Here is a 26,471-nt window from a genome sequence, read left to right as displayed (position 1 = left end):
TAGTGCCTATGGGAACATTTATCAAATAGCAAACAAGAGCCTTGTTTGGATTTTCTGCTTCCTGTCTAAACCATCCCAGAAGGGCAGACCGGTCATAAGAATACTGCCCTACCCTGTCCATTTACACCTTATTACAGTGATGTCAAACTCAATTTCATTGAGGGCCGCATCAGGACTGTGTTTGACGTTGGGGAGGAGGAAGTGGGCATGGCCAGTTCGACATCACTCATGTCAGGGGCACCTGTGGTGGCCCACGCAGGACTGTGTGGGGAGGGATCCATTTTTGCTAGTAGTTTGATTTGTTAGCACTCTGCCAGGAAAAACAGAGCTTGGGAGGGGGCTGCATATGGCCCTCCCTGAGCTCTGTTTTCACTGGCAGTGTTATGTATCTTTAAATATTTAGGCGGGAAACAAGCACGTTGCTGATTGGTTGAAGCCGTCGGTTAAACAGTATATAAAGGGTTGTTTTTCCCCAGCCAGGTTGCTGGGTTCACCATATATTAAAGAGCTGTTGTCACTACCCTGGTCTCCAGCCTCGTTACTTCCCGAATTTAACACTGGCGACGAAGGTGGGATCTCGAGGCTAAGGAGCACCAGAACCGAGCTGAAGCACGAAAGAACCGAACCCAGCAAACACAGGGCAGAAAAGCGGAGATGGCCAGTTACACTCCGCCCGCACCGTTTGACCCGGCTAGAGAGAAATGGGGAACGTATATGACCCGTTTCGAAAGCTTTCTAGAAGCCAACGAACTGCAAGGAGTTCCAGACAACCGCAAAAGGGCATACTTCTTGAGCCACTGCGGTCCCGAGGTCATCGACATCGCGGAAGCCCTGGCGGAGCCAACGCCGATACAATCGGTATCGTGGCAAACTCTGCAAACCCTGCTAAAAAACCATTTCGCGCCAACGCCGTCCAAATACGTGCGGCGTTTTGAATTTGGAGAGCGCCGACAGCTAGAAGGCGAATCCATCGGCGACTACATGGCTGCCCTGCGGAAAGCCTCCAAAGACTGTGGGTACCGAGACCTGGACGAGGTGCTGCTGGAGCAACTCATCAGGGGGGTCCGAGACATGCGTTTGCGGAGGCGACTGCTATCGAAAAGCAATCTGACGCTGGCAAATGCCCTGGACGAAGCCCGAGCGCATGAAATGTCCACCCAAGCGGCGGAGACACTGCAAAAGCCTCTCACACCAAAGGCGAGCACAAAGTCAACCCCGGTGCACCAAGAAGAGATCCAGACCGAATCCGACGGTGAGGATGAGGAAGGGTCTGCCGAACCGAGACGCGGCAAAGAGGACCGGGACGAATGCGGAAGTTGCGGAGGTCAACACCAGCGCCAACGCTGCAAGTTTAAGGACGCAACATGGGAGCGGTGCGAGAAGAAAGGGCACCTAGCTCAAGTCTGTCGAGCTCCCCAACCTTCCCGCCGAAAATTCAAATCGGCCAATCAGAGCGCGGGATCGGCAAGGCGACCCGCGATTGGCTCAAACAAAAAAGGCGCGGATTCGAACCAGACGACTGTGGTCATAGGCCGCGCCTCAACCCGAGTGGAGAAGAAGATCTTCACCAAACCCAAAATAGAAGGAGTACGATGCCGACTGGTGGACACCGGGTCAGCGCTCACAAACATGTCCTGGGACACTTTGGCGAAGTCACTGCCATCAGTCGCGGCGCCACCTGCAAACACAACGCTACGAATCCACGACTACCAGGGAATCGAATCCCTGTTCGAGGACCACCTCCGTCCGAGTCAGTACAGACCACACAAGAAGACCCTGCCCATCACGATCGTCGAAGGGACCCTGCCTAGTTTGTTGGGACTAGACTGGTTTCGTGCACTGGGCATGGGGTGACTGGCATCTACAGAAGTGACTGTAACCTGAAAGACATACTCATGAACGAGTTCAAGATGTCTTCAAGGACTGCCTGGGCAAGTACAAGGGGACCCCTATTTCCTTCAACTTAGACCCCAGGTAGCTCCCATTAGGTTAAAGGCAAGGAGAGTCCTTTGCCCTTAAACCTAAAATTGACAAGGAGCTAGATAAGCTCATAAATCAGGGGATTTTGGTGCCAGTCGATCACGCAAAGTGGGAGACGTCAATCGTCACCCCAGTAAAACCAGATGGGTCAATTAGAATCTGCGCTGACTACAAGGCGACGCTAAACAAAGCCTTACAGAAAAGCGCTTACCCAGTTCCGTGGTGCAACACTTGCTGCACTCTTTGGGGCAAGGGCAAGTCTTTGCAAAGTTAGACTTGGCTCAAGCCTACCAACAACTGCCCGTGAGCGCCAACACAGCCAAGCCCAAACGATTGTAACTCACAGGGGCCTTCAAGTGTACCCGATTACAATTTGGGGTGAGTGTGGCACCGGGCTGTTCCAAAATTTGATGGAACGTCTTCTCCAAGGGCTCCCAGGGTAGTTCCTACTTGATGATGTACTGATATCAGCGAAACGTAGAGGAATTGGGGGAGCGTTTGAGAAAAGTTCTGGGCATTTTCCGGTCAGCCGGACTAAAGGTTAAAGTGAACAAATGCCAGATAGGGGTAGAATCCGTCGAATTCTTGGGCTACTGAATAGACAAGAAAGGAATTCACCCCACTGAGAGCAAGGTCAAGGCAATCAGAAAGGCTCCAGCGCCCAAAAACAAAACAGAGCTACAGGCATTCCTAGGGCTAGTGAATTTTTACACGGTCTTTTTAAAAAACAAAGCGACCGTTGCTGAACCGCTGCATAAGCTTCTAGGGAAAAATACTGCTTGGTCTTGGGGGAAGTCGGAAAGTAGGGCTTCAAGCAGTAAAAACCTGCTCTCGAGCGACAGCCTGCTCATCCAGTACCATAGCTCATTGCCACTAGTGCTGGTTTATATGCCTCCTTACGGGTGGGAGCTGTACTCAGCCACAGACTGCCAAACGGCACAGAAGCCCCTATAGCCTTCTACTCCAGAACGATGTCCTCCCCAGAGAGGAACTATAGCCAGTTAGATAAGGAAGCGCTAGCAATTGTGTCGGGGTGAAAAAATTTCATGAATATGTTTTTGGGCGAGACTTTGAAATTGTGACTGACCACAGACCGCTGTTAGGAATACTGGCTGGCGACCGCCCAACGCCTGTGGCACTTTCGCCACGATTGACTCGATGGACTATTTTCTTAGCCGCTTATTCTTACAAGCTGCAGCATCGACCAGGAAAAGAAGTGGGGCATGCGGACGCTGCTAAGCAGATGCCCACTACCAGGGGCGATCAAGATCCCACTCGGGACGCCCATCCTGCTGATTGACTCTTGACTCTGGCCCAGTCACATCTAAGGAAGTGGCTCGGGCATCATACCGGGACATTATGTTAAGGACTGTACTCGGTTGGGTACAAAGAGGGTGGCCCGCTGCGCCGGGCGAACGGTTTAAGGAATTTGTAAAAAAACGTAATGAGCTCTCGGCTCAAGGGGGGTGCCTGTTATGGGGTGATCGTGTGGTAATCCCGGATAAATTAAGGGGAAAGGTATTGGACCTCCTCCACGAGGGTCACCCAGGGATCGTAAGGATGAAGGGGCTAGCAAGAAGCTATGTGTGGTGGCCACTCATGGACTCAGAGATTGCTGAGAGGGTAGGGAAATGCCAGGCTTGCCAAGAGTCCAGACTCTACCCCCAACGGCCCCAGTCAGGGAATGGGAAAAACCCCAAGGGCCCTGGTCAAGAATCCACATTGATTTTGCTGGCCCTTTCCACGGCCAAACCTTCCTTGTGGTTGTTGATGCATTCTCTAAATGGTTGGAGATCATACTCATGAAATCCACCACGGCCGAGGCAGTAATCGCAGCCCTGCGCCACCTATTCGCAACCCACGGGTTGCCGGACACTCTGGTGTCCGACAACGGCCCACAATTCACGGCAGCCCAGTTTGAGGAATACTTGGCAGAGGAGGGCATCCGACATGCCCTCTCTGCGCCTTTCCACCCTGCGTCGAATGGCCTTGCAGAGCGTTCCGTCCGGAGCGCTAAGGAGGCATTGTCCAGGCTCAAGCCAGGTGACTGGCAAACAAAGATAGATTTCTTTCTGGCCGTTCAGCACAGAACCCCAAGCACTGCTACAGGCAGAAGCCCAGCCGAATTATTGATGGGACGGAAACTCCGTGCCCACTTGACGCTTGAATCCCATTACACACCAGAGGGTTACAAGGGGAACTAGAAAAACGAGAGAAATGGGCATAGGCGACCGAGTGTGGGCCCGCAACTATGGGGACGGCCCAAGTTGGCTCGCAGGGCAAATCATAAAAGCAACCGGTCCAAAGTCATACTTAGTCGAGTTACAAGACAACCGAGTATGGAGGCGCCACATAGACCAGATAAGGAAACGAATAGCTGAACAACCCGAGCTAGCTGAGACAGACAATGACCACTCCTTATTTGAATCCACAGCTGACCATAACCCGGGGGAGGCGCAAGACTTAGCTGAGGTCCCGGAGGTCCAGCGACGCCATCAGGTTCCCGATGGAAACAGCAGGAAAACTCAAAAAGTAATCCAAGGCCGGAGGCCAAGAAAAAGAGACTGCCAGTAATCCAGGGCCCGATGGCCTAGAGAAAGAGCTGGGAGGAGAAAGAAGCCCCTCCGACCAGCTCAAAACACCACCCAGGACTGAACCGCGCAGGTCCGAAAGAATTAGGAGACGCCCAGGTTATTTGCGTGACTACGTCGAAAAATAACATGTAAATAATATGTAAATAGTGGTAAAGTGTTTCTGGGAGGGGAGGAGTGTTATGTATCTTTAAATATTTAGGCGGGAAACAAGCACGTTGCTGATTGGTTGAAGCCGCCGGTTAAACAGTATATAAAGGGTTGTTTTTCCCCAGCCAGGTTGCTGGGTTCACCATATATTAAAGAGCTGTTGTCACTACCCTGGTCTCCAGCCTCGTTACTTCCCGAATTTAACAGGCAGAATGCTGCAGGAGGCCATCATTGCTGAAAAAGGAGCCCACAGGGTGGCGCACTGAGTTCCGTTTTCACTAGCAGAGGCATTACGAGCCGATCGTTCACTATTTCCAGGACAGCCCCATGAGCCAGATCTAAGCATCCCACAGGCCGGCCCCGGCCCACAGCCCTTGAGTTTGAGACCCCTGCCTAATTACTTGTTTCAATCGCTTCCCAGTATTAAGAAGACAAACACCTGCAGAACAGAAGCTTGTTTATTCCTATATTCATACACGATACAGAATCCTGCAAGATCAGGGATCTAAATTAAACTGATTGTAAAGCACTGAATAGTTACAGGGTTTCTGAAGGAGTAATTCAGACTCCCAACATGTGATGGGCATGTGATAAAGAAGTGATACCAGGGGATGGAGCACGATTGCTTATCTTTATTGTCCCAGCATTCTTTGGCCACTTTAATGTCCAAAGAGAGCTTGTGTTTCATAGACACTACAGCAGTGTTTTTCAAACTTGGCAACTTTTAAGATGTGTGGACTTCAACCCCCAATTCAGACTTGAAGTCCATAAACCTTAAAGTTGTCAAGATTGAAAAACTAGGGTTTGCTGTTGTATAATCAACATAGGGCAAACTGTATCGCCTGTTAAAAATGTAAACAAAAGCCAACGGATACATTGCAGTAGAATTATAGGCCTAAGAAATGTGAAACGATCCCAAATTTCACACAGGAAAGTGGAGTAAAATAGGATCACAAAAGAAAAAGCATGCTATGTTAAAATAATGACTCAGTTAAACTATTTAATAAAATTGTTGAATATGCAAGTAGGAGTGAGTCTTACATCAGCCTTCACTCATTGGTCATTTTCCCACTGGCAGAAAAATGAACAAGCATCAGTGACTGACAGGTTGGACAGCTCCCAGTAAAAGGAGCTGCAGCTTTGGGAAGTAGTTATTTTTGTTGTTGTTCCCTGTTGTCTGGAATAAACGATTTGTACTTCACTACGATCGTCCTGCCTCTCTTTTTGTGTCCGGACTTAATAAAAATAATCCAAAGTATTTAATGAGACTCATGGTTTTGTGGAAAGCCCCCCCTCCCCCGAAGAATGAAATATTTTGGGAAATATTTTAAAAAGGCAGAATAAAATATTTTCCCTAAAAGAGAAATGAAAAAATCTTAAGGGAAGCAGAAACCTGTTGTGACCCAGGTCCCCGGACTCGGACTTCTGGAGGAGGATGATTCAGAGAGTGAGGAGGAGGAGCTGGCAAGGCCTGCTTCCCCTGGGCCCTCTTCCTCCCTGGCACCAACCCAGGAGGAGGAGGAGGGGCTGGCTGATTCCTCCGGGCCTTCTTCTGATTTGGCAACACCCCAAGACCAATCTTGGCTTGATGCGAGACTGCGAAGACATGACCGACGCGCGCAGCATAGAAAACATTGGGGCAGGGCCAGGGAATGATGAGTCACGGAGCGACACCCACAGAGGATAAAAGCAGGAGGAGGAGCTTCTTAGCTTTTTGTGTTGGACAAAGCTGCAAATTTGCACGGGCAAACTGTTTCATGGATGAAAGAATCTATTTGTGAGTGACTCTTGCTTCACCTGTAATTTTCTAGTTATCTCGATAACAGACCGTTTCAGAGATTTTGGCAGGCGCGTGGGGAGACGTGTCCAAAACATCTCTTTGCCAAAAGGAATCCAGCCAAGTGTAAATAAACTGTTGGCAGAAGGCCTTTGACTGACTTTTTGTTGGGAGTGTTGTGGGTGGGTGGGGAACAGAACAAAACCAGCCCGTTTCCCTGCCCAAAGCAGAAACTGAAGAGTCCAGCTTTTAGATAAAAATTTGATTAAATAAATAAATAAATAAATAAATTTTAGAAATGCAGAGTTGGCAATCCATTCAGAAAGACTGGGTCAAGACAGAAAGTCAGTTAAGCATCAAACAAAAGGTTGACAAAATTATCTCAGGCAAACACCTAGGATTTGTATTTCCTCTTTTGCCTATAGAACCAGCTATAGGCATAACTCTACATGACCCCCATAGGAATCTAAAAGGTATAAAAACCCACCCGTTGTAAACTCGGTTTGCTCAGCTAACTCAGAACCACAACCTCCAGCGTTTCTCCCAGCTTGGAACTGAACCAGATGGATTTTTCTTCCAACAATTTGAACCTACATACCAAATTTAAACCTATGTATACAAGTACTGTTATGCACATTCAAACCATGTACTTAATTAAATTATATTCATACGGACACCTGCCCAATGTCTTCCAGCAGCACTGAAAAGGCCATAAGAATACAATATTCCTAACCTTTGTAGTGAGAATATTTGCAAAAACCTGAGATTCCTTCAACAGCACAAGATTATTGCACAAGATCTGGTATTAAGTACTTAATTCTCTTCCTGACAGATTGTTAACAGTCTAACACTATCACACACTATCTCTCACCATCATGCAATTAGTTTTCACTACAGGATTCATATCATTGTTTGTCAGTTGTTGTATTGACACTCCCTTCCCCCATTTTCCTATGCTAAAATCTATTTGGTATATTTATGAGATGAAGAGTTGGCAGCCTTTCTTTTCTGTGAAATATAAGGTATACTGACATCTCAATGTGATGAAAATCACTCATGCCTGGCCACGAAAAGATGACAAACATATAGATAACATGGATAATGTATTCAAATGAGATTCATAATATAAGAAAAATCGCACTCACCCATGTCAATTTCTATTAATTGGCCTGAATTATTTTTTTCTTCAAAAAGATCTGACAACCCAACACTCCTTTCCAAAACACACGAAGAAAAAAAAAACCTACCATATAAGCAATGGACTCTGATGGGAATGGCAGATTTAGGTCATGGGCTCACTCTTATGGAATTTAATATCGCTTATTCTAAATCTTAGTATTATGCCAGATATTTCTACAGCACTTTTTCAAATAAACCAACTGTCATTAGAAAAACCTGGGAAAAAAAGGACTTTTATAACTTGATAGCAGTTTTTCAAATTAGTCTCCTGGGATTTTTTTTTTAAAGATTACTTCAGAAGTTTAACTACAACTGAATACAAAAATTGGTCAGCAATCTCATCAGCAATATAATCATCCCAACTTCCTTATTTATTCCCAGGTATAATTTACATATAAGGGGTCTCTGAGTTTGGTCCTTTTCTTGCAGATGTTTCGTTACCCGAACTAGGTAGCGTTCTCAGTGCTAGTAGACTGGTAGACTTTATTGATAAGTTACATATTTTTACTATTGTGAATTAGTACAATAGCTAGAGGGTTTTCAAAGGTTTATATATGTGAATTTGCTAAAACTTAGTGTCTGTAATACAGTATTCCTTTGAATTTTGGTGTGGGGGCTACAAGGGGCAGGTTTCAAAACCCATCGCTACCAGTACACCTATGGGTGAGCACATGTTCGCTCGCATGACAATTCTGTGCATGCGCAGAAGAATCCAGGTGGGTGGGCGGAGCCTCCTGCTGCCGCCGCTACTAGTTCGCCTGATCCGGGGGGAACTGGTAGCAACCCATCACTGAGGGCTACCTCAGAGTGCTAAGAAACCAAACAATGATCACAGACCAAATCATTCTTTAATTGTCAATCAAGGCAAAATTAACCAAGTTCCCATTGTTATACTTTGGATGCATTATACAAAGACCTTGCTTTATGGGAAAAGTGATAGAACACAGAAAAACAGGACAATAGCTGCAAAGTGGATAGCAGAGCTACACCACTAGAAAACCTGAGGGTCTGATTAGAGAATGATTGTCCTGGGGAAGGTATATCTATATGGTTGATAACAGTCAACATTAATTTTAGGACACATAATTATCAATCCCAGTATTTGGAGATGAAGAGAGCAAAAGAATGGACTTAAAAAAAAAAGCTATCAGAGTTGAGATCAGTGCATGGTGATTTAAGAAACTGATATGTCCATGCGTTTTGATTACAAGGAACCATCATCAACTGTTTTCATCTAAGAGATTCTTTTCTTTAGGCTAGTGTATATATAGCTTAGTATTCACTAATAATCACACATCACAGTAGCATTAAGGATCAATCCTTGTTTTCTTGCACGACCAGTTCTGCCAGATGCTGAGACAAGTTAAGGGGACTTTTTTTAAAATTAAGACATCTCATTATTTTATCATAACAAGAACAACTATTAGAATAGAATAGAATTTTTATTGGCCAAGTGTGATTGGACACACAAGGAATTTGTTTTGGTGCATATGCTCTCAGTGTAGATAAAAGAAAAAGAAAAAAGAAAAGAAAAGAAATGCATCAAAGGTACAACATTAACAACACAAATGATGGTCATAGGTTGCAATTTAACCTTTAATGATAGCAACAAAAAGTTAGTCATACAGTCGTAAGTGGAAAGAGATTGGTGATGAAAACAATGAGAAGATTAATAGTTAGTGTAGATTTAATAAATAGTTTGACAGTGTTGAGGGAATTATTTGTTTAGCAGAGTGATGGCCTTCAGGAAAAAACTGTTCTTGTGTCTAGTTGTTCTGGTGTCCAATGCTCTGTAGCGTCGTTTTGATGGAAGGAGTTGAAATATTTTATGTCCAGGATGTGAGGGATCTGTAAATATTTTCACGGCCCTCTTCTTGATTCGTGCAGTATACAGGTCCTCAATGGAAGGCAGGTTGGTAGCAATTATTTTTTCTGCAGTTCTAATTCTCCTCTGAAGTCTGTGTCTTTCTTGTTGGGTTGCAGAACCGAACCGGACCATTATAGAGGTGCAAATGACAGACTCAATAATTCTTCTGTAGAACTGGATCAGTAGCTCCTTGGGCAGTTTGAGCTTTTTGAGTTGGCACAGAAAGAACAGTCTTTGTTGTCCTTTTTTGATGATGTTTTTGATGTTAACTGTCCATTTTAGATCTTGTGATATGATAGAACCTAGAAATTTGAAGATTTCTACTGTTGATACTGTGTTGTCAAGTATTGTGAGAGGTGGAAGTATGGAAGCGTTTCTCCTAAAGTCTTACTATTTATTTACTTACTATTTTTTATTTTACTTGCTATCACTATGTCCCTTTACTAAAGTCTGGGATAAAACAAACAAAAACTCAGAAGAATCAAAAAAATCAACCCCAATGAAATTATTCCAGAACCTACCAAACAAATATTAATACTTGAACAACCAAATGACAATGATATACTGAAAAGAATTCTTTCCCAGTATCTGACACTATCATTATTAAATGGCATGAATCTGGTTAGGACATTATTTACATAATCATTTTTCAATTATTTTTATCAACTGTTCTAACCAAGATCTTCCTCTCACTGATATACAGGTATACTGGTATGTGTGCCACAACTGGGCTCAAAATTACTGTTGCTGAGCGAGACAGTTGTTAAGTGAGTTTTGCCCCATTTTATGACTTTTTTTGCCTCAGTTGTTAAGTAAATCACTGCAGCTGATAACTTAGTAACACAGTTGTTAAGTGAATCTGGCTTCCTTAGATTGATTTTGCTTTTTTTAAAATTTATTTTATTTTGTCAAAACAGTATATATAGGTATAAGCATGTAATAACTATACGAATTGGATACAATCAAAGGGAACATGAGGACAGGAATGGTAGGCACGCTGATGCTCTTATGCACGCCCCTTATAGATCTCTTAGGAATGGGGTGAGGTCAATAGTAGATAGTCTTTGGTTAAAGATTTGGGGATTTTGGGAAGAGACACGGACTCAGGTAGTGCATTCCAGGTATTAACAACTCTGTTACTGAAGTCATATTTTTTGCAATTAAGTTTGGAGCGGTTCACATTAAGCTTAAATCTATTGTGTGCTCGTGTATTGTTGCGATTGAAGCTGAAGTAGTCTTCAGCGGGAAGGACATTGTAGCAGATGATTCTCTGAGTTAAACTCAGGTCATGCCGAAGGCGATGGAGTTCTAAGTTTTCTAAACCCAGGATTTCAAGTCTGGTGGCATAAGGTATTTTGCTTGTCAGAAGATCACAAAAGGTCATGTAAATCAGGGGTCTCCAACTTTGGCAACTTTAAGACTTGTGGACTTCAACTCCCAGAATTCCTCAGCCAGCAAAGCTGAGGAGTTGAAGACCACAAGTCTTAAAGTTGCCAAAGTTGGAGACCCCTGATTTACACGACACCAGGAAACTGCAACCATCATAAATAGTAGTCAGTTGCTAAGTATGATCATAAAGTGTGAAAAATGGTCATGAGTCACTTTTTCAGTGCTATTTTAACGTCGAACGGACACTATAGGAACTGATGTAAGTCGAGGAGTATGTGTGTTCTGTTTTGATAGCTTTCCATAGCCCTCTAAATATTCCTGAAACTGCCCAAATTCCTCAGTTTAGCCTGGCTGGTAGTTGTATTAAGGGTTCACACTTTATGTTGTTTCAGGTTTTGGAGTGATTTCTGTTTGAAAGGTCGTTATAGAAATTAGAAAACAAATTATCAATTATTATTGAGCTGTGGTGGCAAAGTGGTTAGTTCTGCAGGCTTATTCTGCCCACAGCCAGGAGTTTGATCCTGAATGACTAAAGGAAGACTCAGCCTTCCATCCTTCCGAGGTTGTTAAAATGAGGACTCAGATTGTTGGGGGCAATATGCTGACTCTGTAAACAGCTTAGAGAGGGCTATAAAGCACTGTAAAGTGGTATATAAATCTAAGTGCTGTTGCTATTATAAATTATAGGCTTCCCAAGCCAAGGTCTTCCTGGTGGTCAAGACAGTCCTTCCTATCTAAAAATAAACCTATTGGGATGCCATTTATCTAATTAATTAAATTTACATGACCACCCATCTCTTCGCAGTGATTTTGAGCAGCTAGCAACGATTAAAACTCAACATAATATACAGTAAAAAATGAATAATAGAGAGCTAAGATAATACCACAAACAGCCCTCAACACAAGCAAACTTGCATGCTCTGCCAAATATTCCAATCCCCATACTCATAACATAGCTTTATGAAAAGCCAACACAGTCAGGACTAATCTAATCAGGGAAGACACTGCCAAGGGCAAAAAGAAAAAAGAAAAAAAGAGACTATTCTAAGTCCCACCAGATGGCACTCTCTAATAGACAGGACCTGTAGCATTCATCTCCTGCCACAACTGGTTAAATGGGAAGAAGATGCAGTCTGAGAAAGTATTTATTTATTTTATTTTTATTTATTTATTTTGTCACAACAGTATATATAAGCATAAGCATGAAGTAACTATATAATATATAAGCATATATATGAGTATAAGTATGTAATAACTATATAAATTGGATATAATGAAAGGAAACAGTAGGACAGGAACGGTAGACACGTTTGTGCTCTTATGCATGCCCCTTAAACTCTTAGGAATGGGGTGAGGTCAATAGTAGACAGTTTTTGGTTAAAGTTTTGGGGATTTTGAGTAGATACCACAGAGTCTGGTAATGTGTTCCAAGCATTAATAACTCTGTTACTGAAGTCATATTTTCTGCAATCAAGATTGAAGCGGTTAACATTAAGTTTAAATCTATTGTTTGCTCTTGTATTGTTGTGATTGAAGCTGAAGTAATCCTCAACAGGAAGGACATTGCAACAGATGATTCTATGAGTTAAACATAGGTCCTGTCGAAGGCGGCGGAGTTCTAAGTTTTCTAAACCCAAGATTTCAAGTCTGGTGGCATAAGGTATTTTGTTATATTCAGAGGAGTGGAGAACTCTTCTTGTAAAATATTTCTGGACACGTTCAATTGTATTGATGTCTGAAATGTGGTATGGGTTCCAGACAGGTGAGTTGTATTCAAGAATTGGTCTAGCAAATGTTTTATAAGCTCTGGTTAGTAGTGTAGTGTTTCTGGAGAAGCTGCTACGTAAGATTAGGTTAACAACTCTTGATGCCTTTTTTGTGATGTAGTTGCAGTGGGCTTTGGCACTTAGGTCATTGGATATGAAGACTCCAAGGTCTTTGACTGGGTGGGGGTTATCTGTAAGGTAATGTCCGTCGAATTTGTATTAGTGTTTGGATTCTTTTTTCCAATGTGTAAGACAGAGCATTTGCTGGTTGAGATTTGGAGTTGCCAGGTTTTAGACCATTCTGACACAAAGTCAAGGTCTTTTTGAAGAGTAGCTGTATTGTTGGTAGTGTTAAATAGTTTGACATCGTCAGTGAAGAGAACACAATTACTTTGAATATGGTCACAGATATCATTAATGTATAATATAAAGAGTGTTGGTCCACGAACACTGCCTTGGGGAACACCGCTATTGACAGGAACAGGATTTGATAGGGCACTGCCTATTTTGACCACTTGTTGTCTGTTTTACAGGAACGCTGTTATCCAATTGTGGAGGGGTCTGGAGATGCCGTAGGATTTTAGTTTTAGGAGAAGTTTGTTGTGTACCACTGAGTCAAAAGCTTTACAGAAGTCTATGTATATTGCATTTATTGTTTTGCATTGATCAAGATTTGTAGTCCATATGTTTTTGCAGTGAAGAAATTACATGATAATTTTTTTCTGAAACCAAATTGTTTATTAGAGAGTAGATTGTTTGTTTCTAGGTGGAGGGTAATGGATTGGTTGATGATAGATTCCATAACTTTACAGGTGACACAGCATAGAGAGATAGGTCTGTAATTTTCAACTAAGCTGGGGTTTCCTTTTTTGAAGACAGAAATGACTGTGGCTAGTGACCAAAGTTTGGGAAGGAAACTGGTCGTAAAGGCTTTTCCAAAGATTATGCTTAGGGGTTCTGCTATATTAGTGGAAAGCTTTTTTAAGAAGTATGCACATAGTCAGTCAGGTCCTATAGATAGGGATGGTTTCAGTTTGCAAAGAGCTTTTTCAAAATTTTCTTCAGTGAAATCTATATGTGTTAGATCATTTTTGGCGCAGTTGGGAAATTTCAGGTATGAGCCATTGCTGTTGACAAAGACTGAGCCAAAGACTGTATTAAAGAGGTTTGCTTTAATTGTTTCATCATTATTTTCTTTGCTGTTAAGTTCTTTTAGTGGTGGGATGGATCTCGACTCATTAAGTTTGTTACTCGGAAAATTATAAAAAGCACGATTAGAATTTGTGCACAGAAGGTCTTCTTCTTGCTTGGTGTGGTAATTTGTGCATTTAATTTTTATTTCGTTGCATATATCTCTGTAGCGGTTTTTGAAATTAGCTACATACCCCATTTTGTTTTTTCTCCAAAGGGATTTTTTTTTTTTGGATTGAAGCTTTTTTATTGATATGGGTAATTTGTTTTCCTGATTTTGGTGTGGTTTGTGGTACGTAGAGTTTAATGACTCTATTGACTTCAAGTAGGAAAATTTTGTAGTGTTCTTCATCAGTGATACAGGTTGAGAATAGATTTCGCCAGTCAAGAAATGAGAGGTAGGTGTTTATAAGGTCATAGTTGGCTTTTTTGAAATTGTAGATTGGAATACTATTATTATGACGATTTTTGTAAGGGCGTATATTGAGGCAAAAGTCTATCATGCTGTGGTCACTGTTGGAAAAGGGTTCTTTTATTTGTAGCCCACAAATTGAGTTTGTGTTATTGCAGAAGATGAGGTCAAGGCAGTTGTTGAGTCTTGTATTGTTAGTTACTAACTGATCAAGACCTAGATTTGTAACAGCATTGTATAGGGTAGCATGGATAGGCTCAGTTGTACATTCGTTTGTTATCCAGTTAATAAGAAGTAGATTGAGGTCACCCAGAAGGTCCTTCAAATACCCTCCCTATCAGAGATGGTATTCAACCAGTTCGTACCGATTCAGGCGAACTGGTAGCGGAGATCACAGGTGGGCCCGGCCACCCACTCTGGTTCTATGCCACCCTAATTAGGCATGGTTTTTAGGCCGGTCACATGCAAGGAAGACATACACATGAGCAAAGCGCATGCACAGGCGCATCTGTGGAAGGTGCATGCCTGGTGAAGCAGTAGCAATAATATGTGAAACCCACCACTGCTCCCTATGCCACACCAAGTTGACATCCAAGGTTTGATGCAAAATTAGTCAAACAACTGTTGCTTTAATGATGCTGTCTGGTAAGACGTAAGACTGTTTTGAGCTCCTAAAATAAATCACGAGGACACACACACACACACACACACACACACACACACACACTCATCATAATAACTAATTTTAGTCGGTAATTTTTCTGTTGTTATGTAACAAATTCACTCCTTCTGCCTATACTCTATGCTTAAGAATTACTAAATAAAAAATGTACAGTGTTTTGCTCCTTCCAAACTACAGCTCAGATAATAAATAGCACTGGTATTATTCTACCAAGTTTAAAATAGAATAACATTGCTTCCCCCCCCAAAAAAAGAGAGGGGCAAACTCAGTGAAGCTGCTATATTATCAAAATTCCTAAGAATTCATCACTTCAAACCTTAATTATTCTTTCTGGAAATAAATTCAAAAATTATATTCTAGAAACATGCATGATGGTACAATTCCAAGAATTGGAATGTATTTATTTATTGCATCCAGACAATTATTCATGGTGACAGAACTAGTGAAACCAACCTTAAAGAGTGGCAATTGACAAGAGTTATATGTCCTGCTAAAAACTGTTTATGCCTCTGTTGTAAAACGTTTTTGAACAATTAAAATTTCATACAAATACTAATAATTGGGTCCAACTCTACTCATTTTTCAAATTCAGCTGGGTCAGATACATCGGCATAAATGGAAATTATGATCCTGTTTAATACATAAGAATATCATTAATTCCCTCACTATATTATCTATCATGCATCATAAAAGGATGCATGAATTAATAAAACCCTAACCACAACTATATTTTCACTATTTAATTATGAATATCTGTGCAATCTAATGCACAGTGAAAAAAGTAAGGTTCTACATTTAGGCCAAAAAAACAAAATGCACCGGTACCGTATATGTGGTACCTTGCTCAATAGTAGTACCTATGAGAGGGATCTTGGAGTCCTAGTGGATAACCATTTAGATATGAGCCAGCAGTGTGCAGCAGCTGCGAAAAAAGCCAACACGGTTCTGGGCTGCATAAACAGAGGGATAGAATCAAGATCACGTGAATTGTTAGTACCACTTTATAATGCCTTGGTAAGGCCACACTTGGAATATTGCATCCAGTTTTGGTCGCCACGATGTAAAAAAGATGTTGAGACTCTAGAAAGAGCGCAGAGAAGAGCAACAAAGATGATTAGGGGACTGGAGGCTAAAACATATGAAGAACGGTTGTAGGAACTAGGTATGTCTAGTTTAATAAAAAGAAGGACTAGGGGAGACATGATAGCTGTGTTCCAATATCTCAGGGGTTGCCACAAAGAAAAGGGAGTCGGGCTGTTCTCCAAAGCACCTGAGGTTAGAACAAGAAGCAATGGGTGGAAACTGATCAAAGAAAGAAGCAACTTAGAACTAAGGAGAAATTTCCTGACAGTTAGAACAATTAATAAGTGGAACGACTTGCCTGCAGAAGTTGTGAATGCTCCAACACTGGAAATTTTTAAGAAAATGTTGGATAACCATCTGACTGAGATGGTGTAGGCCTTCCTGCCTGGGCAGGGGGTTGGACTAGAAGGCCTTCCAACTCTGATGTTATGTTATGTTATGTTATGTTATGTTATGTTATGTTATGTTATGTTATGTTATGTTATGTTATGTTATGTTATGTTAATGCAACAATTCTCAGAAAGTGAGATCTTCCTATCTTATACCCTCACATGATATGAATATGTGAACTCCACAAATGCCTTATACACTGTAGATTATAGAGTAAATAAAGTTCACCTGAATAATGTCATTAATTTACATAATATTTGAGTAGTCTATTTGAGGCAATTAAAAAAAAAACATTCTTTTTCAAGGATCATTACAAACAGAACACACATATGAAACCACTAATACATAATTCCTTAAAGTAACCGTATAGCACAATTATCTCATGTATAGTAATAATTATCATACAAATTATTAAGTATGTTTTGGAACTGAAATAGATACAGAAAAGCAACATTCAAGTGATCAAGGGCCGAAGCAGGCCACTTCTGAAGTAAGGTCACAACAACTCTTCAGCATAAAAAAGGCAAGTACTTGACACAAGAGGCAATTATAAAAATAAATATTATTTGAGAAAAGTAGCTAAGAAGATAGTTTTCTCTCTATCTCAAAATAGTAAAAAATGGAATCAAACAATGAACCTAAATGATAGAGATTCAAGCAAGTAACAGAGTTATTAATACTTGGAACACACTACTAGACTCTGTGGTCTCTTCTCAAAGTCCCCAAAGCTTTAACCAAAAACTGTCTACTATTGACATCACCCCATTCCTAAGAGGTCCGTAAGGGGCGTGCATAAGAGCACAAGCGTGCCTACCGTTCCTGTCCTATTGTTTCCTTTCACTATATCCAATTAATATAATTATTACATAGTTATGCTAATATATATGCTTATATATTATATAGTTATTTTCATGCTTATGTCTATATATACTGTTATGACAAAATAAATAAATAAATAAATAAATTTAAAATATTGCAATCCTTTTAGTAACACTCAATAGTATCATGATTATATTTGCCATGATTTTTTAAAAAAAAGGCTACCAATGGATACTATCCAGCTCTATCAGTCAGGAACGACCTCTGCATAATCCATCCAGACAGGGTCATCCTACGACTGGATCCGTCATTTGTGCCCAAGATTAACTCCTACTTCCACAGGGCTCAGGAGGTTATCCTACCCAACTTCTGTCCGAGGCCTTCCCATGCCTTGGAATGGAAGTGGCATACCTTAGATGTCCGGCGAGCCCGAGGCCTTCTTCATGTCTTTCCAGCCGACCATGTTGGGCACCAAGGTGTCTTTACACACGATTGGTCGCTGAATCAGGGCATGCATTGCCTGTGCCTATGACCTTCACGCACTACCTATCCCGAAGTGCATTACTGCGCATTCAACTCCTAGCGCAGCAACCACCACTTCATGGGCCACGCAAGCCTCCCTCGAGGACATTTGTAGGGCAGCTACCTAGAACACTCCTTCGCTGTTTATTAAACACTATAAATTGGATGTATACGCTTCCACGGAGGCATCCTTCGGCAGGAGGGTCTTACAACAGGTACATTTGGCCTCGGGGGCTCCAGGACCGTCGGCTTCCCACCCTTAGGACTGCCAAGCTTTGGTATGTCCCATCTCTGGCACACTCTGCAGCTCATTGAGAGATCGGGCGTTGGTCTTACTGTGAATGCCATTTCTCTGGTAGAGCTGCAGAGTGTGCCAGACTCCACCCTTTGGACGGTCAGGAGCGACACTTGTCTTCTTACTAATGTTATGGCTGAGATTCTCTTTCAGACTGACTTCACCAAAAAACTGGAGTCAATGGAGGCATATGGAGGCATGGCCATAAAAATTACATCTCAGTCTCCAGGCAGATCCATGTAACAACCCATCTCTAGCACACTGCAGCTCTACCAGAGAAACGGCGTTCACGGTAAGACCAACGCCCGTTATCACCTGCAAAGTCTTATATAACACAGCACTGGGTTGCATCAGAAACATTGTCAACAATGTTTCTACCCAATTCAGTTCAAGAAAAGAAGGCCTGCTGAGCATTCCTGCACGCAGAAATGAGAATTATACTAAACTTGGGTCAGATAGCAGCCTTTTCTCTAGTAACTCTGTGGTATGTAGATACTGGAGAATATGGTTTCCTTGGAATGTGCACTAGGGTGCATGAGGTATCCTTTCCTCTTGCATTTGAAAAACCATGAAAGTATCTATTTTCGCATGCCTTTGTCCCTGACTGCCTGTCAGCATGCTACCTTTGTATTATGCTATGTCGTATTTCTTTCTCTTATGGGCTTTGATGTACATTGCTTAGAGTCTTACAGTTAGGCAGTCTACAAATGTTGTAAATAAATACTGGATAGGCAGGGCTGTGATGAATAGAGTCAGTTTACAGAAAGACAGCCATTTACACAGACACACACGATCTACTTAGCTAACACAATTTTTCAAAAAAAACCCAACAAAACTCCTTGCAGACTGACTCTAGAGCTGTAAAACTCACAGCTGCGGGCTGGATGTGTCACGTGCTGGCCATGCCCACTTTAGGAAAGGGGAGAAAAGTCACGAAGTTACGTGGTGCCCTGACAACACGAACTTGACACCCCTGCTCTAGACTAATGCAATTTTTCAGGCCATATCTTAAGAATCACCATATGTGCCATGGGTTATTCTACAATTTTCCTATCATTATTTAGATTGTTAAAATTTATGCAGATACAGTACTAAAAACTAAATCCAAGTTGCCAGTTGAAATGCTATGAAACTGGCCCAAATTCTATATAAATTCCCTTTGATACATTTAATTATGGGAAGATCAAAAGAGACATGGGAATTAAATGACTGACAAGAAGTAATAAATTTCTCCTCTATTCAGAGGCCCCCAAGAGACCTGAATTCCTGTTCATGCCAATCATCTTTTGTGAGTTTTGGGGAGATTTTAAAGTAAACAGTCATTTTAAATTCAGAAACTGTACCATGACAGATATTGGCAAATCGTATTTAGTTGAAAAGAAAAGTCACACTGTTAAGTTGTTTCTAAGGAACGCCTGGGCCAAAAAGAAGTCTACTATGATGCATGATTTCTCTACAAAGCTATAGGGAAAAATCCTCATTTTTAATGCATCTTCATTTGTAATTCTAAGCACTCTAGGTATCATCAGATCTAAGATCAATTATGAGTAACTGAGGTATAGTGTTATTTACATGTCATATAAGCAATGATTGATTGGAAACCCCAGAAAGACTGGTCAATTTCTAGTTATCGATAGTAATCATCCAAACCTCTTCAAAAATTACACAAAATATTAGAGCAACAGGCATCTTCTGGGATTAGATTCCCCAATCCGAAATTCAGGTTAATAGTCTGTCTCCAGAAATGCATAAAAAATGCAAGGAGGCAGCAACTTGAATTTAATAACTAAGGAGAGTAGATTTCAGCACAAAACTGGAGGTAAATGTTACTTTTACCAAGCCACACTTAATTAGGTCTGGTTGCCATTCTATAAATTAGCAGTAATCATTATAACTTGAAGATATCAACAAAGCAATATTTTCAAATACAAATCAGGTATCAAAATGAAAACAACAACAAATAGAAACAAGAAATCCAGAATTCAAACAGCTTTGACTGCAAATGGGGATGGGCAATGCCCGACTGGTTAAAGATGCTTGGCTTGTTGGATGGAAAGCCGACAGTCCAGGTTCCAGACTCAAGCTCCATGCAACACAGTGAGCTCCCATTCTGACTGCAGCTCCTGTCAACCTAGCTGTTTGAAAGCATGCAAATGTGAGTAGATAAATAGCAAGGGTGAAAACTAAAAATTTTCCCTACCAGTTCTGTGGCGTGGCTTAATTTGTGGGTGTGGCTTGGTGGCCAGATGACTGGGTGGGCGTGGCCAATAACAATAAATAATAAAAATAATAAAGTATACAAAACAATAAGAGGTACCAAAAACCAACTTTCACACTTTACACACACATAACACAACACAACACGACACAACTGACTTACACACAATGTAAAAGCAGCTGCACCTCACCCATTCTGGCTTCCAACCCATTTCCGTTTGATTCTTTCAGAGTCACTGTGAGTTTTTTGACCAAAAAATATCTTTTTTCTAATCAGGAAACATACCAGTCTATACCTGCCTTGCTTCAGTCTAGCAGAGCCATTCTGGTCTACTTGCCTTTTTTGGGAGTGCACCTGTCTATCTTCTTTAAAAATAGAGGCACTGGTCTACTAATTGTCTTTTATTGGGAGCGCACCGGTCTACCTTCTTTAAAAATAGAGGCACCGGTCTACTAGCCGCCTACAGCACTAATCAGCTGTAGTGTGGCCCTTTGAAGTACCACGGCAGTCATTTAAGGCTGTTTGCAGCTATATCACCACCGAGAGCTTCAGGGACAGAGAAGAGGAACAGCAAGGTGTGGGCAGTGGGCGGAGGCAGAGATTTTTGCTACCGGTTCTCCGAAGTACCTGCCCCCATCGCTACCAGATCGCGTGATCTGATCCAAACTGGGAGCATTTTACCCCTGATAAATAGGTACCACTTTGGTGGGTAACAGTGCTCCATAATTTCATGCTCACCACATGACCATGGAAATGTCTTCGGACAACAATAACTCAATGACCCTTGAAATGGAGATGAACACCGCCCCCTATAATCAGCAATGACTAGTAAAGTAAAATCCACAGAGACTCCTTTGGACCTGCAAATGACCATAAAAATGATCATTATAAGTCTTAATTTCTAAATACCACATCTCTTCTGGTATTTCACCTCATGGCTGATTAAAAGGGGTGCAGTAGATGCCACTGCAACGGGAAAGGCCTTAAACAAGAATCCTTTCCATACATGCCCTCTCCCTCATTCCTTCCTCTGATGTCCCCAATCCCCACTCACTCCAAAATCTGTGGGTGCTTCTGCTTCTGTTCCACGCTGCTCTACTATTGCCCTAATTATTCAGGTAAGCTGATACAGGTTCTCGACACAATATGACCATCATTATTTCTGGAGCCTTTACAGATTAACAGAGTTGGAAGGGACCTTGTAGGTCACTTTTATATGAAGCTTGGAAACATCCCTTTGATTGCACCGAAAAAGACATACCAAAATTCATACCTGACAGAAGATGGCATGCTGATTTGTTTTTACCAACAGAAAGTAGTACAGTGCACCAAGAACTCCAGAATTTGTCTTTTTCAGGAATATATTCAAGCTATATCCCCTGCTAGAGAAGCTTAGGGCCCATCTCTCCAGTTGTGGGGGGTGGGACCCACAAAAAACACTGTTTACATAATCCGTAGATCATGTGAAAGCTCTGTGGTGAGTAGCCTTTTGTATGTTTTCATGATAGCTCTGCTCTCTCATGATCACATGGAAACAAGAGAATCAATATCTATGATGACGTCAATCAATTTTCATGGGTTTCTCAGTTGAAAAGTTATGTTACAGTGACTGATAAGGCACTGCATTTATTTTTCTCCGTAGATTGTCTGAACATAAATAAGGGAGACTGGACTGTGCTTCTATCATGCCTTAATAACATAACCTCTTTTAGAAAGCTCTCTTCTATACAAAGCAACAGTTTTATCTAATAAAATCAGGAAAATCACACAGGAGCACTTTGTTTTTGATTGCCTTTTATAATACTTTTGACTGTTCTGCTTTCAAGACTAGGAAGGAAAACATTTTAGATTTCTACTTCAGCATCCCCCACAGTCCTCAACAGTTTCCAGGAGAATAGCAGGATTGTAACTCAAGTAGAGTTAATAACTCTCCTTTTCTTCAGAGTTTTTTTTTTTCCTTCTTCTTCTTTTCTCTTGTATGTCTTAAATAAAAGCTAGCATTCTCGTGATGTTAAATGTACTTGCTGCATGTGGAGCTACTATACAAAATTCATACAGTTCATTTAAGAAAAACCTTTTCCCTTGTCAGGGAAGGCATAAACCTAGCTTAATATTCCGCAGAGTGCGATGCCAGATTTTAGCATAAACTAGGCAGTTTGGACAAGCATTGTGCCAAGGGATACTTAATACAGCCTTTAAAAAAAAAATCTTTAAGTGTTCAAGAGCATCGCAAACTAAGATACCACTGAGCAAATACAGCAGGGCGGTTAAGTATTGATATACTGAGAGCTGTTCAGTTGTTATAGCCTACAGAACCAAGAATGGCAATCTGCCACTTAGCTAGGTTCACTGAGAGATCTGTGAAAAAGAAAAGTTCAGAATAAAATATTTTTTTAAAAAAATGACTTTCAAAGCGAAACAGGGAAGAAGAAACACAATTATTTATGTGGAATCTATCCTCTATATTTCGAAGAGAAGAGAAGAGAAGAGAAGAGAAGAGAAGAGAAGAGAAGAGAAGAGAAGAGAAGAGAAGAGAAGAGAATTCTTTATTGGCCAAGTAGTAATTGAACACACAAAGAATTTGTCTTTGGTGCAGATGCTCTTAGTGTACATTTATTTATAGGTAAATAATATTTACTTATGGAAAATATTTTGATTCAGTCCTCCTCTTTTTAAGTTTATCCAACTTAAGGATAATATGAAGCTCTTATGTGTGCCTCTTTGTGCACCAGGGGAGGGCACAATTAGGCGTACCTGAAGCCTTCTATGTTTTTGGCAGTCTTAAAGACATACCAATGAATTTCAGCAAGGCTGTTTCCCCAAAATCAGCAGTATGGTGTCCTGTTATTTTTAGCTAAGAAATGCAATGAAATTGTTCAGTGAACCCTGGAACAGATTTAACTCGCCCACATAATTTTCCTGCCTGCTGTGTCAGACATCACCCAGGTATGGCTTCATTCAGAACTCTTCAGATCCCAATGCTTCACTTAGTAACGTTGTAATTTTCAAAGAGTCGCCATTAACGGTTAACAGTAACAGAGTTCAATGGGACCTTGGAGATCATCTATTCCAACCCTCTGCTCACACAGGAGACCTATACTAGGGATTCAAGCCACCAAACTGCCGACCTTTCTGATCGATAAGCTCAGTGTCTTAACCACTGAGCCACCTAGCCAGGCTAACCATAGTTAGACAAAACATTTATAGCACACAAAAAGTCTCAACTGCTACATAATCCAGCCACATACTCGATACACACACATACATATATATACAGGTAGTCCTCAACTTACAGCCATTTATTTAATGGTTTTTCAAACGCATTTTAAAAAATGACTTATGACTGGTTCTCTGTTGCAGCATCCCCATGGTTACAGGATCACAACTGGGTGGTTGGCAATCCTCATATATTTACGGTGGTTGCAGCATCCTGTGGTCATGTGATTGCATTTGCAAACTTCCCACCTAGCTTCTGACAAAGTCAAGGGGAAAAGCTGGATTCATTTAATGACCATGCAATTCCCTAACCAAGTACAGCGATTTGCTTAACAACCAAACATTATTAAAAGTTTGCAAAATTGAGCGCTAAAGGAAGAGCTTGACACTACTGCAAAATGCTGTCACCTCAATCTAATGTGTGTGGTTGGGGAAGGGCATATTATCAGGGCAACCAGAAAAGAGGAGTAAGGTGGACATTACTGTATAGTACTGGACATTTGGCCTAACTCAGTGATGGCTAACCTTTTTGCCATCGTGTGCCAGGATGGGGGGGGGGAAGTTCATGTGCGCATGCCCACACCCATAATTCTATGCACCTCATCTCGCGCATGCACGTGCATCCCCCCTCCCTCCCTGCTCCTGGCACACGATGGCGCGGTAGGCCGATTTTTCTCTCTCGCCTGGCTCCAGATCCCCTCTTATGCATCTGAGGAGGGTGAAAACAGCCTTCCCCACCCTTCGGAGGCCCTCCGGAGGCCCAAAACAACTCGTTTCCCAACTTCTCTAGGAGTTTCTGGGGACAGCAAAAACATCACTTCCTGTCCAACCAGAAGTTGGGAAACGGGCCATTTCAGGCCTCCAGAGGGCCTGGGGAAGGCTATTTTCGCCCTCCTTAGATGCATAGAGAGAATCTGGAGCTAGGTGAGAAAGAAAAACGGGCCTCCCCCCGATCCCCGAGGCCCTCCGTTGGCAGGAAACAGCCTGTTTCCCTATTTCTGGAGGGCGAAGAAGGCCTGAAAATCAGCTGGCTGGCATGCGCATTCACGCCGGAGCTGAGCTGGAATGCCCACTGATATGGGTACGCGTGCCACCTGGGCCATAGGTTCACCATCAGAGGCCTAACTCTTCCTGTCAATTTGTCAAAACTCATACACTTGGGCAAGATCCAGAAAGAAAGAAAAAAATCACACGAATTTCATCCTGTGAAGACACTAGTCTGGGGATAAATATGGAATCTTGAAAACTGTAAATGAGATTTCTCAGGCCAATTTATAATGAATTAATTAAGGTGGAGTCTTTTCAAAAGATATGGAATGTTTCTCCCTGGGTTTCTTGCTAATTGGGATGAGTTGCAATTTAAGAGAGAAGATGTCAAATAACAGATCTATATTACTTCTTGACTGTTCATCTGTTTTCCATTTCTTTCTCAGGAACTCACAACCTCTTACATGACTGGCTGTATGGAAACAGAAGGCGGTAGAAAGGAGTTTCTGAACTCTGGTAACTTTAAGATATGCAGTCTTCAACTTCCAGAACTTCCCAGCCAGAAGTCCGCACATGTTAAAGTGACCATAGTTGAAGAAGGCTAGAAAAGAATAGCAATCCCATAACCAAAGCAAAGATCAAATTTACAGGCTGACAGGTGAACACTAACAATCATGAGCTTCACTGCCGTTCTGTGAGATGAGTTTAAAAATAAGAGGACAAAATGTGATTTGCTTGCTAATGAAAGCCTGCTTCTTTTTAATCTTAGTTCTCTGGCAATTCCTAATATATCCCTCATGCCCAGAAAAGCATCACATTGTTGAAAATATCACGTACATCATTTCCATGGCCTCATAAAAAAGAATCTGGCATCTGCTACGGGTTCTGCTTGTTATCCTTTCATATTTTAAGACCAGGACTTGTGGCTACATCTGTTTAGAAAAGCAGATTTTGTTTTTTGTTGTAGGATAACCAAAAAAACAAAAAACAAAAACCAGTTAAGGCATCACCCTTGCAAGAAGATTGCAGCACTGGAGTATTATGGTCAAAAAGGAGACCATGAAAGGCTTCCAAAATACATGGAAGTTTTGATAGAATTGTTGCATTAGAAATGGCAAGGTTTCTGTTAAGTTTCTTCTAGCAATTCAAACAATTATGTATTATGTAAAATGCAAAATGCATTACAGGTACTCCTCAATTTACAATATTAAGTGACCATTTGAAGTTACAACGGTACTGAAAAAATGACATCGTTTTTCACATTTCCTCATAGTCAGATGGTAACGAAATTCAGACACATAACAATTGGCTCATACGCACAACAGCTGTAGTGTCCTGGGGGTGTGTCATGTGATCACCTTTTGTAACCTTCTGACAAACAAAGTCAATGGGAAAGCCAGGTTCACTAAACAACTGGGTTACTAAAACACCTGCAGTGATTCACTTAACAACTATGGCAAGAAAGCAATAGCACTTAGACTTATATACCACTTCACAGTGCTTTACAGCCCTCTCTAAGCAGTTTACAGAGTCAACATACTGCCCCCAACTATCTGGGTCCTCATTTTACCAACCCCGGAAGAATGGAAGGCTGAGTCAACCTTGAGCGGGTGAAACTCGAACTGCAGGCAGCAAGCATTCAGCAGAAGTAGCCTGCAATGCATTCTATGCATTCTAACCATTGCACCACCATGCTTGTCAAATGGTTGCAAAAACAACGTTGTAAAATGGGGCAAAATTCACTTAACAAATGTCTTACTTAGTAACAGAAATTTTAGGCTCAATTGTGGTTGTAAATTGAGGATTATCTGCATTAAGAAAGGCAATGCTTTGGGAAAACTTCTGAATACTGTATTTCTTCTCAACAGTTTATAGCAGTTTTTCCGCACAAGGCTTTGGTTGTTTTTCCCGTAAACAAAAGAAAAGATAATTTCTCTTTCAGATCAAGCTGGATTTG

At 41.6% G+C, this 26,471-nt stretch overlaps 1 protein-coding gene across 2 annotated transcripts in view; it reads right to left on the bottom strand.

The window, feature by feature from the left end:
• CCNY (cyclin Y) overlaps nt 1–26,471 on the bottom strand; it is a 138,142-nt gene that overhangs the window by 67,593 nt on the left and 44,078 nt on the right. The window contains exon 1 of one of the 2 annotated variants that reach the window (XM_058180990.1): nt 21,585–21,603. The exons of the other annotated variant lie outside the window; for it this stretch is intronic. The gene's annotated coding sequence lies outside the window, so the exon portion shown is untranslated. Of the gene's footprint in view, nt 1–21,584; nt 21,604–26,471 lie in introns of those variants that run through there. 2 annotated transcript variants of the gene reach the window in all.

The sequence above is a fragment of the Ahaetulla prasina genome, chromosome 4, assembly GCF_028640845.1.
Source record: "Ahaetulla prasina isolate Xishuangbanna chromosome 4, ASM2864084v1, whole genome shotgun sequence".
NCBI classification, from domain to species: Eukaryota; Metazoa; Chordata; class Lepidosauria; order Squamata; family Colubridae; genus Ahaetulla; species Ahaetulla prasina.
This window is presented reverse-complemented; position numbering and strand designations above follow the sequence as displayed.